The sequence below is a fragment of the Halictus rubicundus genome, unplaced genomic scaffold, assembly GCF_050948215.1.
Source record: "Halictus rubicundus isolate RS-2024b unplaced genomic scaffold, iyHalRubi1_principal scaffold0396, whole genome shotgun sequence".
In the NCBI taxonomy this organism is placed as follows: Eukaryota; Metazoa; Arthropoda; class Insecta; order Hymenoptera; family Halictidae; genus Halictus; species Halictus rubicundus.
In genome coordinates, this window is record NW_027488937.1 from 41,404 (window position 1) to 57,110 (window position 15,707).

At 45.3% G+C, this 15,707-nt stretch overlaps 1 long non-coding RNA gene across 1 annotated transcript in view; it reads right to left on the reverse strand.

The window, feature by feature from the left end:
* Positions 1 to 2,555: 2,555 nt before the first annotated feature.
* LOC143364273 (uncharacterized) overlaps positions 2,556 to 15,707 on the reverse strand; it is a 50,139-nt gene continuing 36,987 nt past the window's right edge. The window contains exons 2-3 of the long non-coding RNA XR_013084062.1: positions 2,730 to 2,827; positions 2,556 to 2,619 (exon numbers count right to left, since the gene is read on the reverse strand). This is a non-coding gene — a long non-coding RNA (uncharacterized LOC143364273). The remainder of the gene's footprint in view (positions 2,620 to 2,729; positions 2,828 to 15,707) is intronic.

Sequence of the window (15,707 nt, forward strand, 5' to 3'; positions counted from 1 at the left end):
ATTAATTAATAGGTCCCCTCGTATCTCCGACAATAGCCAACCATGTGAGTGGATGTGGATCGATAGCATAAGCCGCGGACGGGACTAAAACGGTTTGCCGTACGAGGGGCGAGACGAAAGCACGTGGCACCCCTGCACCGGTGGTGTGCGCTACACAAAAGATACATCGATGGGGGAAGCGTTTTGCCTGGGGCAGACGTATCTCCCCATCACTGGTCAATACTAGCGATGGGGAGGATAGGGGCCGCCGAGAACGTCTCTTTCGTACAGCTCCCATCTTCGTCGCGCTTCGGTGCCATTTGCCTCCATCACCATGTGCCATGTGCGCTGGTTATGCCGCTGCACAAAAGAGACGTTGGCGGGAGAAGCGTTTTGCCTGCAGCATGCATCCGCGCCTATCGCTGGTCTATACCGTGGTCCAGTTTATGGTCAGAATGGCCGAGCTATGGGTAATAACGCTTTCTAGAGATTGCGTTGAGCGTGTGCGTGATGTCATTGCAAACAGTTTCGGCCGAGCAGTGGAAAAATAAGCGACGAGTAATTAAAAGCGACGATCAATTAAAAAAAGAAAACGCGTTGTTACTGCGTAACGGGAAAAATAGTTTGATGCGGGAGCTCGAGAAAGAAAGTCATACGAAATATGTATTTCCAACCTTGTAATTTACGATCTAATAAGATTTGTGTTTGAATTCCTATTTTCTATATTAGAGAAATCAATATTAATTCTTTCCTTAAATAAAACTCCTTCATTTTAGTATTTTTCTAGCAACTCCGACTAATTGAAATTTTCACAAAATTTTTCTACGCCATGTAGTAAACCAATTCTCAAAAACAAAAATCCAAGTCGTACAGTCCGATATTAAAATAGTTATCGTTTTTAACCCCTTGCAGTACGATTTATTTTATGGTTACAGAGATTAGAACTCTTTTGTGATTCATCATTTCCTAGAAAAGAAAAGAAAATTTCTGTGTATTGTATGCATTTTACTAATTTTTCTATCCGTGCCTGTATTGAAAATTTGAAGACTGCATTTGATAAATACATATGTGTCACTTACAGGATGTTCCAAAAATGTACTTCCTCGAAAGGGATGATTCCTGAGGTCATTTCGAGCAACTTTTTCCTTTACGAAAAGGAACTTTATCCATTACGGTTCCAACTCCGCCAACACCAACACCATGCTCTGCTGTATCCGCGCTTTGATTGGCTCGCGTTATTCGTTAATAAATTTTTAACGGAGCCGAGGAGAACAGTTTTGGAAAGATAATAGTTGCTTCAAATGACCTTGGGAATCTCCTCTTTCAAGGAAGTACATTTTGGTACACCCTGTATATTCTGCAATGATTATACATCGACGACGAAATAATCTGTTCGAGATCCCTATAACGAGTCTGACTCGATGTAAGTAGTGCAAGAGATTAAGAGTATCCGAATATTAATGAGAGTCGTTGAATGTGAAGATTATAACCCTCAAAGCAGAAGTCGGCGAAAAGAGTACATTTCGGTTCGCGCGTAACTGCGCGTGGCGCGTTAAGGCGACACCCGTATCAATAGGATTCCACATTACGCATGAAGTACTATGTATTGACAATCTCGCGACGAAAAGTTTCAGAACCGTAACCCGGGCCCAGAGGGCCCGGATGCATTTTCTTCAATCAACATCCTCTGCTGCCGCGACTTGGGGACACCCGCTTTGCCTGAATCATTGGAAATCTCCCCGAGGAGGAACGATAAGGATCCCGAGCCCGGGCCAAGCAACGCGGAAGCGCCGACGAGGGATCAAGGGTACCCAGAAGAAAACAGGCTTAACGTCCCGCGTTGGACATTCCCGGTCGCGGAAACGCGGTCGTTAGGGAAATCGGGAGATGAGGTGGACAGGGGCCCTCCCGTTGAGGTGCGTCCCTGCGTAGCCACAATAGAGCACGCGACAGCGATTGGGGGAAGAAAGGATAAGGAGAGTGGGGGACGCCTCACATCCGCGACCTCGAGCCCCCCAAAACTTCGCGTGGTGGCTCGAGTGGCGTTTGAGGCGGGTCCGATCGTGTTATAGTTTCCTTTGTGTGCCGCTCGAACGGCTTTTTCGCGCTTATAGCATGACATTTCTCTGGTGAGAGCGACAAGCAAGAGTTTTCGCGATGCCCGCGCTATTTCGTGCCGAGAGTATCTTATCGTACGGGTAGTACACAGTCTGGAAAGTCCGACGAATTTCTGTAAAATCGCGTATACCATCGGAAACCGGTAGAGAAATCCGAGGACCGCGTTCCCTCGCTCGTCCAGTCAGCGAAATATCGATTTCCACGCGGAAAGATAGAGAGGCGGGTCTTCCGAAAAACGCGAGCGTGCCGGTTATCTGCCGTGTTCGTCGAATCCTGTAACGACGTGCTTCGCTCGAATGATTCGCTGCCGGCTCGTTAATCGGCCTCTCAACGAATTTGCTAATAAACATCTTCGATCTTCGGAAAGCTGTTTCACATTCTTTGAGAGGTCCCTTCCCGCCGAGGGGAACGTCCCGTCCGATCCCACGTAGAATCCTGCACCCTTTCCGAGCTAATCCAGCCTTTGCGATCGTGCCCTCGGAGACTTCCAATTAGATTCCACGATTTCGTGTGACATCCCTCCTTTGGAGGCCCGGAAAAATAAGCGACGTGATAATATAAAGGATATTGGATCTGACGTTCTTGCTGAATAGCGAATCTCGAGGAATATTTAAATTTCATTTATCCCTTACATGAAAGAGTTTTGATGACCGAAAAGTGCCAGCATCACATTGCTTTCCGTATCCCCCAATTTCCACCATAATAAATTTTCCACGAGCATCTGCAACAGCTTGTAGAACAATTGAAAAGAATGGTTGTAATTATAATACATTGTCCTTGGACATTTCAAGCGTATGTGTTTCCCATCAATTGCACCAATTACGTTTGGAAAATTCCAAATGTTTCAAAATCACTTGCGGTACTCAAAAATCGTTTAAAGTTGGTGATTTCATATGAATGGGCTGCAGACATTCCCATAATGCAACAATTAAGAATCGGCGGCGATGATGGGGCAGCTGCTACATCTCGTCCGATAACGCAACATGGAATAACACCGCGTGTGACTGCGTCGATGGTGACGGAGATGCTAAATTATTTCGATGGCAATGTCGAAACATACGAAATGTGGGAAAAACAAGTGCGTTTACTGAAACAATGAGGCTGGTTATTTCGTCGCGTTTGAAAGGAAAAGCGTGCGAGTGGTTCCACTCAAAACCCGAATGCATCGCGATGAAGGTCGAGGAGACCATTGTTAGAGGCGTTCGAGGGGGTGTCGTCGTATGGGAAATTCTTGTCAACGACGTATGAATTATATGCGAGGGCTAAAGAAAATTCGTTTCAACCGCGGATGGCAGAAGAGAGGATATTTCGACCATGGAGGACCGAGGAGAAGATGTTTCAACCACCGTGGGAAGAAGAAAGGAAGAGAGACATAAGAGAGGCATCCGCCGTCGGTGCCACGACAGCATCCCCACACAATCCATGTTCGAAGTAGAGAAAAGAATATTGTTCATCTGAGTTGTAATGTTTAGAAGTAATGGTTCAAACTATAATCTAATTTAACGATGGAACGATGAAAATCAGCTTCACAAATCAATTTTAGCATACTTAAATTATATCTTATATCTTATAAGTGATTACAAGTCAAAACTCCGGAGAACAAGTTTAAAATGATTAGAATTCATTGGTTGCAAGGTGTGTTCGAAAGCTGGTGGAAATAGTGGAAAATTGGAAAAGTTGAAATATACGTATAACATTTGGTTCGCAAGCATCTACGGTTGTAAATCTTAGTACGCTAACGGTGTACAAGGTTCAGCATGTGCTGCATTCGGCTGGCTTAAAAATTACGAAAGTGCTGGGTACAATCGGAAGGATTTTTGATTTATTATCGATTTATTATCGATTTATACCTGGCCTTGGTCGCGTGCTTGTCGCGTCGTACGTAAGGTCTTACGACGCAACCCAAAAAAAAACCATTTTAATGTCGCCATTCTTTCAGTGCCACCATTTTTGGGGAGTCTATCGTTAGATCTGCCTATGCTCATCTCCGCCGCGCCCGCAGACCCAGTATCTTGGCTTCGACGTCACACGCTACATAGTATATGTGACCGCTGTAGCCAATATCTCGACTATAGCCGAAAGTACGTGTGAAACGAGGCCTGTCCCTTGCACTCTGATCCAATCGGCCGCGCATTCGTACCTATGCTCTGTCCAACGAGACCGAGGCAGTGAAGCACCCAACGTGCGTCCTTTGCTAATCGTCTTGCAAGGGTAACTTCAACTCTGTCGCACTCGAGCGCCTATGTTTACGTCTACTGTCTCGTCTCATTGGACAAGATATAGATACGCCATCGCATTCCTGCCTGGGAACCTTGCATCTAATCATCTTTAAGTCATTATGGACAAGAATTCAGAAGTTTTCCATGTACATTTTTTCGTGTCGTAAGACAAAACGATGCAATTTATGTGGAATTAATTCTTCTTATTCTACAAATTATCATGTGATTGAGTCCTGAGGATTTCTTCCACTTTCACTTGGACCACAACATATTTCAATGTCATCAAAATTCGAGACATAGTCCCCCAAAAATGATCGAATTCACAAGGCATGATCCCCTTCCTAACGTGGATACTTCCTTAAAAAAAACAACTATTCTCGTTTTTACAATATATGTACAATTTAGGTTAATATATAAGGATGTGTGATGCTGTTTCACGAAGAGGCAGGAACGGTTCCTATTTCCATAATGTTGTAGAGGAGGGATACCGATAGTTTACCTAAGGAGCTGTAGAGCCCCGAGAAACCTTTTTTTTTTGTGCCACGCACAGCAGGGAACTGTCAACGCGGTCTCGAAAGGGCATCTGGTAATGATCAGCCGCTTGCTCAGCCGACGGGCAACGGCGGCCGGTGGGATTGCTCTAACGCCGGGACGACGGCGCCCGTTTTACGACAGATAATCGGCAACACGGCATTTGGACCTACAGTCCTTACGTAAAACCCTCCGGTCCCGGCAAGTATGAAGAGACCCTTAGGCAGAGTTTCGTCTTAGGGTTTCAATAGCGCCCGGGCGGAAAGTCCTAGATCTCTCGTTAAGTAGTTGTAATTTGTTTTAAACATTAACTCGTCTTGCCGAGCGCGTTGTGCTCGTAGTTTTAGTTCAGTATCAGTTTTACGGTAGCTCGTTAGCCCCGCGGTATCGTTATTCGCGTGGCGGAGTGTTTAACGAGTTAACCGTTTTAATTTTAGCTTTTAGATACATTACTCAACGGCATATTGTATTCTCTCTTTGCGAGTTATTTCCACCGTTGTATTGTGTGGAGAGAGATATTGTATTGGTGAGTGGTTTTCGTTGTGTTTTTATATTGTTTATATTCATGTGTGATATATTGCTAAACTGTTGCCTTGCCGGTCCCTATACAGCCGTGCGGGTTATGCTAACCGATTTCACTCGATTGTTTTCGCTCCGCATTTGCGTAAATATATTCATACATAGTTCGTTCATCTACTCGAACCCATAGTTTGTCATTCAAATCCTCCTGTTCCTTTATGCTTGAACCGTCGGGAGAGCAGCGGAACAGTGGGTAGTAAATCTGGACGATTAGAGAGATCCCGCTCTCTCGGTTTAGGCTTATGCCCTTCCGGGAGTTCGCGTAGTCGTCACACTGGTGACCGAAAAATGTATTTAGTTATTTATGTTGATGATGGGCTTTTAGCAGCTACGCAGAATTTCTTAATATATCAATTCTTTACTGAATTAGCGAAGGAATTTAAAATAACTACCACAAAAGAAGTAACGAATTTCTTAGGCGGAGAAATTGTCAGATTAAAGGATGGTTCTATATTTGTACACCAGACAAAATATATTGAAAGCATTTTACAAAAATTTAATTTAAACGAAGCAAATAGTGTCTGTTCTCCAATGGAGGCAAGTTGGGATGCAGGTAATTCAGAAGGAAACAATTGTAAAGCGCCCTATAGGGAGGCCGTAGGTAGCCTTATGTATCTTCAAGTATTTAGCCGGCCCGATATAAGCTATGCCGTAAACATTGCTTCGAGAGCTCTAGAAAAACCAAGCGAAGGACATTGGCTACTCGTCAAGCGAATAATGAGGTACCTCAAGGGTACGTTAGACTTAGGATTATTTTATACTAAAGGCGGTAATTTTAAGGTATATAGTGACGCAGATTATGCGGGAGACAAGGAGACGCGTAAATCAAGGTCGGGTATCGTATGTCAATACGCGAATGCAGCCATCTCATGGCAGAGTAAGAGACAGCAATGTGTATCATTGTCTACGACAGAAGCTGAGTATGTTAGCGCAGCATCAGCCGTTAAAGAGATTGTGTGGCTAAAGAAATTGTTCAGTGAATGTGAAATTAATGTACAATACACGTTATTAGTAGATAATACGAGTGCGATCAAATTAATCAAAAATCCAGAGTTTCACCAGAGAAGTAAACATATCGATGTAAAATATCATTTCATACGTGATCTACATAATAAAAGCGAAATTGACGTAGAATATGTTAAGAATATGTTAAGACCGATAAGCAGTTAGCTGACATTTTTACGAAAGCACTATGTAAATCGCGATTCATGCATTTAGTAAAGGAATTAGGACTGTTCGGTGCCGTCGCCGCAACAGACGCGGTCGTCAAGCGACACCACGACGACGATGAGCACCACTGCTCTCGCCGACTCCGCGGAACAATAGACCACGGGGACCTCCAGCGAAGACGACTGTTTAGGTCACGTTTTTTGGAAACCTCCACCAAAGGAGAATCGACGCTCGATACTCGTCGCGAGGTCGATCGCTCTCTCGCTTTCCGGATCGTGAATCGTTCACACCTTCGTTTTTCGTATCCCGAGCAATCGGTAGAGTGTCGGCCGTTCGTGAAATTAACCGCTCGTTTAACATTGTACCGGCGATCCTAAGATTATTGTTACGCGAGTGCTTGGTGTCCGCCAAGTCTCGCGATCAGACGATATCAAAATAAACCTGGTCATTTTTCGCACCACCCAGTGACTTTTTTCATATCCACGTGGCACCCATCTCGCCGTCTCCTCACTCAACTCCACCAGCCTCCACGAAACACATGTTAATTCGTCTTTCGAGGCCTCCCGAGAGGCCAAGGTGTTCCTACCGCAGGCGCGGAAAAACTAATAAAAAGACTACCGCAAAACCAACGGTGAGTCGTCTCATTTTCTGTTCCGACCAGGCCCAGCCCAAAACTCGGTTCACATATTCCAGTGTGAGTATTCCGGCGGTCACGTCCGGCGGTTCGCCGATAAACGCCTAAACAAGGACCATTAGTATTATCACACGGGAAAACAAAATAAAATCGAAATATACGTGACAAGCCGACGCGGTTAAAAATACGCCGACTTATCTTCCTGCAAGACACGCAGATGAAGACCAGATTACAAATTAGACGCAAAAGAGGAAAATATCAAATTACGCCGAACCATAAGAAAAGACGACGACTTCATCTTGGCAACACACAGCTGACGAAGCAAGAAACATCGAGAAGATCGGGAAGCAGAAACGCCTAAATCAGCACTTCAAGAAAACAAAGGACCGCCCACACTATAAAAAGGAAACCAGGTCTTCAATTCGGATTCACTCAGTTCAAAATCAGTGCTACTGCTCAGTTCCGTTGACAGACCCTTGTACCACACACGCGTCGCGCCGGCAGTAAGATAGTGTCGCCGAATTTCGAAACCCCGTTGCGTGAAGTGTCCGCGTGTGTCCCAGCGTCCAGCGGCTACAACCAGCGAGCGCCCAAAAACTCCACAACCACGACTTGCGAGCGCCTACCAACGACTCGGTAATTTAAACGTACTATTAAGCGAACTGTTTATAAGTGCTCTAGCTTATGCGCTATGAGAATTCATCCTTGTATAATCTGATTCAGAACCAGACTCTAAATAAACCAAACCTTTGCCGTTTTTATATAAAATTTAAGGTACAATTTATTTAACCAGCCCTCAATCTCCCGAACCAAAGCCGGTGAACGCAGGTAGGTTCAAAACTGCGCCTTATCCCCGGAAAACTATAAACAGCCCCATCTGGGACGTAACAATTAATTCATATTTAAAAACACGAAGGCAGAATTTGAAGTCTTCAAATAGGGTAGAAGTCTTCAAATAGGGTAGAAGTCTTCAAATAGGCTACTCTTCAAGTAGGGTAGGGAAAATGCCGTCCTAGTCTTGCGTAAGCCGTCGGAAGAAGAACTACTAATCTGCGAATTTAATTCAAAATTCAAGATTTTGGTCTACGGTCTGTAGCGGACGAAAGCGGAGCTATTCTACGCGATGAAGGTACGTAACTTTTTGGGTTTTATACAAACTTTTTCTTCGATAAGACTTTGGACCCCTCCCCTATCGGAGGGGTCCAATTGAGTCTTTTCGAAATGTGAGGGGTACAATTGAATTTACAGTAAAACGCCATAAAAACCATCATTTGTACCACCTTCGGAAATGCGTCTGCCGAAAAAACGGTTGGGCATTTTATGAACACGGAATAAACTTCGGGACGTCCAAAATTGTTTTATTGCCGTAACCGTCAACTACCTGCGCTGACGAATCGGGCAATTCCCAGCGTTAGTCCACCCCCACAAGGAGCGTCTTCCAAAAAATATTCCGCCAATCGAATTTCGAGAAATCAACCCCCCGCCAGGAAAGAAGAGACTCTCGAAAACCGGCAAAGCAACAACATCTAGCGTCTAACTCGCTGTCCGATACATTATGCAAGATTCTCGAGGAATGGGGTGGTTGATTTTAAATAACGCTTTACTGATTATATTAGTATATTTCAGCTAGTAGGTAAACGCTCGCTCTCTTAAAACGCACCGTAATATACTTTCTTTCTGATTGACTGCGACTACCCCTCTCGTCGAACTTCCACGCCTTATATACTCTTTCACCTTCTTGCATTCGTCTCGCTTGCACTCTGTCTCTCGCATCTGTCACGGCCCGATAAGACCAGGACAACAACCCTCGCAACACGTCACCAGGCCCAAGTTCACGACCCACTCAACGCCCAACACTTTGACCCATTGGACAGTCTCAAACCTTCGTACCTCAATGATTACGACAGGACGTGCAAATATGCAAGTAATGAAATATGTAATTGTACGTAAATTGTACGTAAATAGACTGCCGGTCGCGCACGTGCTCATGGTTCGGCGGTCGAGAGCAGAGAGAGCTCGGCGATCAGGCGGCAGCGGTCAACACGTTACAAAACAAAAAAATACCGCACGCGGTTCAGGTGTCTTACGTGCGGGCACTTTGAAAATCTTAACACGTACCTTCCGCGGAGCATTTCGCCGTCCGTCGGAACCGAAACCACACCACGACAGTCGCATTGTAATTGCGCCGACCATCCGCGCGCCGCGAAGTTCTCGTCTCGGCGAGAACATTAACCCGTGCCGATCTACCGCACGCGCGCGGCAGATTTTATCGTACGACTACCACGCGCTGCGATCCCTCCATCGATTCGCCAATCTTGTACAAAGAGCGAGGGTGCGGCCATGTGGCCGCGTACCTTGTAACATCTGACAGGGAATAAATCTTTTAGAGCCCATTTCGTATTGTGATGCTTTCAACCTGCGCGACCTGCCCTGCCGTGAGGGCTGTCCCCGCTATTTCCGTGTCCGAAGCCCAGGCAGGTGGATGGTGGATTATGCGCGTATGCGAGACTTTAATGATCGCAAAAATCAATCTGCCGGCTTTAGCTGGGCAGATGAGGTCAATGTAAGAGATCGTTATGAGGCTGCGGTCGGTGCAGGCAAAAGAGTAACTCCTAGCCGCCAGCAACATAACAAATCTCGTTCCGACCGTTGGAAGGAGGGAGCTGGAACACCAGCAAATAAACAACCCTCTTCTAGAGATGCCGAGTCCGTGGTGGACTTGAAGATGTTCCGGGCACAGAAACAAACGCCTGAAGTAGTCGAGGACTTGTACTCCGTGGGGTCAATGGGGCCACTGACGCCCATCACCCAGCAGTAGGGTCACAATCTTGACTATTCGACATTTCCGCTCCTTGTTGAGCGGACATTTCGAGACTTACTCACCGTTGACGAACGGTTGACACACACGATGCCGTTTTGTGCATTCTTGCATTATTGCAACACGTTGCTTAATGCAACTATTATTGACGTCTCCCAAAACGAAGACCGAGAGGGAGCCCTATATGGAGAAGGAGATGTAAGGCGATATCTTGACTACATGGTACCTAGTCAGATTGGAGAATACTTCTCCCTTATATCACATGTCACCACGATTGCTGGTGACCACGTCCGAGTTAACATTCCGGACGTTGCTATTCCGCGGAGGGGGAACCATGCTGGCACGTTTGTACCAGTAACTGCACAAAACCATAATGCATATGAGTGCTATGTCGCCCCGATGGTTACGCGAAGAAGAGTGGAAGCCACTCTTGATAGGAATAGGAACTGGCGTCCATTGCCCGAAAACCTGATGGGCTTGGAAATGGTTCCAACATCGAACTTCCTAGGATACGGACCAATTGAAGATCTTAGTCCGGAAGGAAGGAATGTTCTTACGGGGGTATATTTTCCGCCCGCAACCGCCGACACTTTGGAGGGACGCCTCCAATTCTCCCGGGAATGGATGACCCGAGTTAGCCATGTTATGCGTAACATGGAAGAAAAATATAAGATGACGTCGGCCATGACGAAAAAGAAGGTTGTGCCAGGTCTTGTTGGCTATCGGGAGGTGACACAACCTACTGAGAGCACTGAAGACTTGGCGAATGTTAATGCGGCCGTCTTGACGTGCAATAACGTCGGTTCTTCCATCGTACAGATGATGCAGAACCATGGAATAAAGAGGAAGCGATCTAGAGTCGCTCCTGGACTATGCGCATTGAGTGTGGAGCACACGCCTCTTGATGGGTGGATGAACACCATCAATGCTAATTTTGATTGCAGTGGAGATTTCTCCTGCACGCGATATCGCGATGATCCGGGACTACGTTCAGCCCGATTCATCGCCATCGCACCAGATGGAAACCGGTCATACGAAATTGACCGATGGATCATCCGTAACTTCAGAAAGGCAGGTGGATGGTGTTGTAGCGCGTCTGAATCCGTGGTGGATTCTATGGGATTGGAAACATTTGGAAACACTTGGAATCATTGGAAACAAGAGTAGTAAAACTAACGTAATACTACGCATCGATAGCTCAGATTCAGAGCCAACGTGTAGTGCTTACTTCAAGGGGGTAAGAATGTAAGTAACAAAGGACATCTTTTCAATTATAATTTACGAGCCAGGGCTGCGAGCAACGCGAGAGGCCGGCGAGGGGTTGTTACCCCAGGAATATGGTTTCAATTTGTTAGTTAGGTACGCGGACGCACCCAATGCGAGATCGGGGAGCCGCTAGGATAGTTGACGTCGAGGACGCACCTGATGCGAAATCAGGGAACATCTGGGAGGTTGGAGTCAAACGCAGACGCACCTGATGCGAGACCAGGGAGCTGCTGGGATACGGAAGAACCCAATGCGAAACCAGGGATCCGCTAGGATAGTATAATTTTCGTGGACGCACCCAATGCGAGATCGGGGAGCCACTAGGTTGGAGAAATCTTCGTTGAATTGAATCTAAGATTAGTAAGCCTCGTAACTTATATATAATTTAATTGATACAATCCGAGCGGTAAGATTGTATCATGTGGGAACGTTCAATTATTAGATTAGGATATCAGGCAATAATCAAAGACTATCTTGACAAAACATTCCAGAAGGGGATGTTTTGAAGATTTCCATATTAGGAAATCGTACGGTGCTGTTACTGAATCATGCTTCGTGCCAGCTGCGTCCAGCCGGAGTACAGTCATTAAACAAGGGGCCTGTTGGGACGCTTTTCGTTCTCAGAAAAGAGATTAGAACTTCTAATCGAAATGAACGTGGAGAAACGTCTCCATACGTAACAAGTTTCATCAAAATCGGATTTTCGCATCTGAATATGTTCCCTTGTTAGACGGGAAAAAGAATTGAATGTCCATCCTGAATCGCGCGTATGCGCAAAAGGGAGGCAAGCTTGCCTGTCATGAGAAACTTGTGGAGAGGGGAGGTGCGTGGTGAGCACCCACGCAGGGATCCTGTCGTGTTCTGGTAGCGTCGCGATGCCTCTGATCGGCATTCCCGCGTAGACGCAAAGTCGTGGTGCCCGGCGTCGTCGAGCAGTCAACCGTAATTCGTTCGGAGTCTCGTCAGATCAAGAGGACCTCGGGAATAAGAGGGAGCCTTCCCTGGAGACCTTTTCGGAGCCATTTTGGGAGCCTTTTCGGGAGCCTTTTCGACACCTTTGGGGACCTTTTTCTCGGTGCCAACAGGTGAGCCGACTCCGTTTGCGAAAAACGCCGGATCCGCTCACGGAACCGTTCCGCGACCGCCAATTTTCTGCCAGTTTCCGCAAACAATCCGATCCCCATTCGTCGTGAAAACGAGTTTTCTCGGTTGTACGGCAGGCTGTATGGTCGTCGGCACGGATTTCGTCGCGCGGTTCCACGGTCGCAGGAAATTATAGCCTCCCGAGCGATTTTAGAGGCGTCCCAGTGAGAAGTGATTGTGTTTAGATTTTCGCGGCATTGTAGGATACGGAGTGTGCGATTTTTTCGGTAGATATCTCTGGGGGACTTTCCTTGAATTTTTGCACGGTTTCATTCGGCTCTGGAAAATTTATTCTGGCAAGACCTTCGACGAGTTCGAATTTTTGATGACGATTTTTGTTAGAAACACAAGAATACATGCGATTTTATGGTTTCGCTGCATTGTGTTGGACGTTTAATAATTTTTAGAATTTTTATACAATTTTATAAACTTCGCAGAAAGACTTTCGAGTGGGTCGAAAATATTTGTTCATTTTGGGTTTGATAGGCGGTCTAACGATTTTTGTTAGAACGATTGTACAAGGAAATTTGCAATTTTGGGACAGATATATTCTCTGAATTGTGTTTGACGTTTTCCGGTCATTTTTAGAATTTTTAGTTTTATTGGTTAATGAAAAATATTTTTTTGTAACACCGTTGAGTTAGAAATATTTGTTCATTTCGGTCTAACGATTTTTATAATAGCTGGGTTCTATGTTTTGTCGGTTGCTTAATGTTTTATCGCGATTAAAATGTTTTATGAAATGCAACGTAGTTTCTTCGTGAAATATTGAAACAGTTGAGCAGATGAAAGTAGTGGAATGCAATACCGTCTATTATCACTGCAGATAAGAATGTGTATAAAATTAATTGGACTATCTTTGAGTAAACTGCGAGATGGTGGACTTCACATATCCGTGACACTGGTAGCGAACGTGTTAAATTAACGTTCTGTTGTCAAACCCGTGGGAAATTTCAAGAAAGATCGCTTGCAACGCGAGGAACGTGCACCCGTACGAAACATATGGAGTCGAAGGGTTTTATTTTGTGAAACGTCACAGAGTCTGTAGGCTTTTGACTGTCAAAAAAAGTGAGAACAACACGATTCTTCAAAAATGTGATCCACTCATTGTCAGTTTTTCGTTTGCAATCTGTTACCAGTAAAAAGGATTAGGATAATGCCTGAACAGTGCATTTCCGGTCCTTACGCGTTACTTTACTTCCATGAAATATAATCGTTAAATCAGATTATCAAAATTTTCATAGAACGAAAAAAAAAAAAAATGTATCATTTCTCGTTAGCCTCATAAATCTTGACAGTGTCAGTTTCACGATTGTATGTAATATTGCAACGAGCCTTCCCTGGAGACCTTTTCGGAGCCATTTTGGGAGCCTTTTCGGGAGCCTTTTCGACACCTTAGAGTACGGAGTTAATCAAAATGGCCTCTGAAATAAATTATTTATTATTCAATGGCCAAACGCTCACACAAACGGCGTACAAAATTTATGCGGCAGTATTGGCAGAGAGATTAAGAGAGGAGGTAGAGGGAAAAGACTATTACCGGATAGTCAGGCAGGCTTTAGAAACGGTATGGGGTGCATTGATAACTGTTTCGGCGTCGACCGACGGTCGGAGCAGCCTGCTGCCGGGACCACTCAGATTTGAGCGCGCAAACGAATCCACAGGATGGGTCAATGAGAGGTTGAGACAGAGAGAGAGAGAGAGAGAGAGAGAGCGAGGATTAAAGGTGGAACTGCACTTTTAATAGAGTACTCGCAATTACAATGCGCCGTGAGAGGCGCGAGCCGGCGGACGAGCGGAGATCTTGCGCGAGCCAACTTCTGCCGTCGGATCGCGAAGCGGAGATCTTGAACGACACGAAACACGTGCCGTCGCGAGGCGGAAATCTTCGACGCGGACGACGGAAATCTTGGCGCGAAGCATAAGGCTCGTAACGCGGCGCGAAAGAGCGCGAGAAAAATACAAACGAGTATTTTGAGAGCGCGAGAGATCAGCGAACGGGCGCGAGAACTATTAGCGTACGATTAGAATACACCGTGACGATTGACGAAAGCGAGCGAGAAGGCACGCGCAGGTGCCTTAAATAACAAGGACCATCGAATGTGGACCACCGTGATTGGTGCTCCCGAATCGGATAATCCTTGTTTGTCTCGATTTGAAGGATTCAAGCGTTGGAATTCGGTCAATGAGAGCGACACGCGTTCTTGCCGCGTGTTGACATACGAGACAAAAACCGTATGAAACAGCGGTCGCCCGCCAAGACAATAGCCGCCGAATTCCAACGCTTGAATCCTGAACAATTTAGAAATATTCCTAAAAAATTCCTCCTGGAACATCAAATAATCGTAACTTCCGCACGATTCACTCTTGGTAATTCTGAAGGTTGATATTTAAACTTAAATTGTGGCGAAAGGGTCTCGAAGGGTCTCATGATTTTTTGCACAAAGTCAGATCAATATTACACCTTGCCAAAACGATGAGTTCCAGACCGAAATCTATTAAAGGATTTGTTGTATGCTTCCATAAATAAAAAATAGGCAGAAAACAGAGATTTTCGATTAGCCCATATTACTTAATGTTAACATCTTTTTATAAAAAATTTTTTGCCAAATAAGCGTTGTACCTGTGGCAATCTCTCCACAAATTTTCAAACAAATTCGTTGGATAGTTTCGTTTTCACAGATTTTTTGCCGCTTTTTGGCCATTTGGCACCGCGGCGCTGCTCTGTATGGAGCGGTTTATGACAGATCATTACTATTGAGCTGGAAGTCGGCACAGTCGGTCAACATCTGTTTACTGTAAAGTAATTTGTAGACCCCGACCTCTTCGACGAATGTAAAAATGCTACCCCCAGCAATTAAAAAGCCCGAGCAAGGCCAGGTTGTACCTGTTCCCACAGCGACCCTCGGCTCTTACCCGAAAATAATATTTCGGATCGCGCTTTTTACCCCCACGCAAAGGACAATTCCGAGGTTTCTTCATGACAGAAGTTCGCCGCAGGAGACACAGCTAGTTTCGACTGCAGAGCAGGACACGTCAAAACACGGTTTCAGTATGCAGGACGAAAAATTAATAGAGTGTGTGAGGTGTAGAGAGTTTCTCTATAATTTAAAACACCCGAGGTACATGTATACTACGTACAAGAATATCGCATGGAGGGAGATAGGAGAGGAATTAAATCAACCAGGTCAGTATTCTCAGCATTTTAATAACAATTTTATTTATACTCCTTATTCATACTATTATCTAT